The following is a 3,062-nucleotide window of genomic DNA, read 5'->3' on the forward strand; positions in this document are numbered from 1 at the left end:
CAAATCTCAGTTAGGCAGATTAAATGGTTATGGTTTTTGAAAATTAATAATAAATAAAAAATAAAAAGGGATAGAAATACTTATATAAATCAATAGTGGGAATTTCAGATAGGCGTATGGAGATGATGTGCTGCTCTCGAATCTCTACTTTTTTTTATTACATTCATCCAATCCTTCCTACTCCTTTCCATGGCAAGCTGTATGTAGGGCATCACCATCATCAATGGCTACTTTTGATCCCCTCGGGAAAATAGTCCTATGCGCTGTCACCGCACGGCTAATCGTCTAGAGGCATCACCCTTGTTGATAGCTACATCCCATCCTCTAAGTGAAAATGGTCCAAATGCTCTGTCACAGCACGGCTAATCATCTGTCGGTTCTCAATCAGGTTGGAGTAGAATCCATTGATTCTTTTGCGTTGTCATCATGCCCAGCCTTCAGAAGTTTGAAGCTCGTCACAGTCATTCAATACCGGAATCCTACTCGGAACACCACGGACAAGGTTAGACTTTTCGGATTCCCGGGATCCTACTCGGAATACCATAGACAAGGTTAGACTTTCCGGATCCCCAAGAATGCCGCCATCTATCTAGCTTATACCACGAAGATTCTGTTGGGGAATCTAAGAGATATGCGCCCAGCCTAGAGTAGAACGAAAGTGGTTGTCAGTCACGCACGTTCATAGGTGAGAATGATGATGAGTGTCACGGATCATCACATTCATCAAAGTGTTGTGCAACATATATCTTGGAATAAGAATAAAATAGAATTGAATAGAAAGTAATAGTAATTGTATTGAAACTTGAGGTACAACAGAGCTCCACACCCATAATCTATGGTGTGTAGAAACTCCACCGTTGAAAATACATAAGTAAAAGGTTCAGGCATGGCCGAATGGCCAGCCCCCATAAATGTGATCAATAGCCTCTTAAGATGAAGAGAAAAACAAAACTGAGACCAAAGATGTCTAATACAATAGTAAATTATCCTATTTATACTAGACTAGCTACTAGGGTTTACATGAGTAAGTATTTGATGCATAAATTCACTTCCGGGGCCCACTTGGTGTATATTTGAGCTGAACTTGATCTATCCACGAGCTGAGGCTTCTCTTGGAGTTGAACGCCAAGTTATAATGTATTTTGGGCGTTCAACTCCGGGTCATGACGTGTTTCTGGCGTTTAACTCCGGATCATGACGTGTTTCTGGCGTTTAACTCCAGACAGCAGCATGTACTTGGCGTTCAACGCCACGTTACGTCGTCAATTTCCGAATAAAGTATGGACTATTATATATTTCTGGAAAGCTCTAGATGTCTAGTTTCCAACGCCGTTAAGAGCGCGCCAATTGGAGTTCTGTAGCTCCAGAAAATCCATTTCGAGTGCAGGGAGGTCAGATTCCAACAGCATCAGCAGTCCTTTTGTCAGCCTTTTTCAGAGTTTTGCTCAAGTCCCTCAATTTCAGCCATAAATTGCCTGAAATTACAGAAAAACACACAAACTCGTAGTAAAGTCCAAAAATGTGAATTTAACATAAAAACTAATGAAAACATCCCTAAAATTAGCTTGAATTTACTAAAAACTACCTAAAAACAATGCCAAAAAGCGTATAAATTATCCGCTCATCACCTATCAAGACCACTTCTATGATGTTGTGGCCAAGAAGAAGGTGATCCCCGAGGTCCCTTTCAAACTCAAGAAAAATGAGTATCCGGAGATCCGACATGAGATCTAAAGAAGAGGTTGGGATGTTTTGACCAACCCCATTCAACCAGTTGGAATCCTAATGGTTCAAGAGTTCTATGCCAATGTATGGATCACTAGGAACCATGATCAAAGTATGAACCCAAACCCAAAGAATTATCTTACAATGGTTCGGGGGAAATACTTAGATTTTAGAACGAAAAATGTGAGGTTGGCATTCAACTTGCCCATGATGCAAGAAGATGCACACCCCTACACTAGAAGGGTCAACTTTAATCAAAGGTTGACCAAGTCATTATGGACATATGTGTGATAGGAGCTCAATGAAAAAGAGACTCTAAAGGCAAGCCAGTTCAACTAAGAAGACTGGACCTCAAGCCTGTGGCTAGAGGATGGTTGGAGTTCATCCAACGCTCCATCATCCCCACTAGCAACCGATCCGAAGTTACTGTGGATCGAGCCATCATGATTCATAGCATCATGATTGGAGAGGAAGTAGAAGTTCATGAAGTCATCTCCCTTGAATTCTACAAAATAGTCGAAAAGCCCTCCACCTTGGCTAGGCTAGCTTTTCCTCATCTTATTTGCCATCTATGTTACTCAGCTAGAGTTATCATAGAAGGAGATATCCCCATTGAGGAGGATAAGGCCATCACTAAGAAAAGGATGGAGCAAACAAGAGAGCTCACTCATGGATCCCAAGAGACGCATGAAGAAGCTCATCACCAAGAAATCCCGGAGATGCCTCAAAGGATGCACTTTCCTCGCAACAACTATTGGGAACAACTCAACACTTCTTTAGAAGATTTGAGTTACAATATGGATCAACTAAGGGTGGAACATCAAGAGCACTCCATCATTCTCCATGAAATTAGAGAAGCTCAAAGAGCAATGAGAGAGGAGCAACAAAAACAAGGAAGAGACATAGAAGAGTGATGAGCGGATAATTTATACGCTTTTTGGCATTGTTTTTATATAGTTTTTAGTAAGTTTGAGCTACTTTTAGGGATGTTTTCATTAGTTTTTATGTTAAATTCACATTTCTGGACTTTACTATGAGTTTGTGTGTTTTTCTGTGATTTCAGGTAAATTCTGGCTGAAATTGAGGGACTTGAGCAAAACTCTGAAGAAGGCTGACAAAAGGACTGCTGATGCTGTTGGAATCTGACCTCCCTGCACTCGAAATGGATTTTCTGGAGCTACAGAATTTCAAATGGCTCGCTCTCAACGGCGTTGGAAAGTAGACATCCAGAGCTTTCCAGCAATATATAATAGTCTATACTTTATTTGGAGATTGACGACGTAACTTGGCGTTGAACGCCAAGTTCATGCTGCTGTCTGGAGTTAAACGCCAGAAAA

Source organism: Arachis duranensis, chromosome 9 (assembly GCF_000817695.3).
Source record: "Arachis duranensis cultivar V14167 chromosome 9, aradu.V14167.gnm2.J7QH, whole genome shotgun sequence".
NCBI lineage: Eukaryota > Viridiplantae > Streptophyta > Magnoliopsida > Fabales > Fabaceae > Arachis > Arachis duranensis.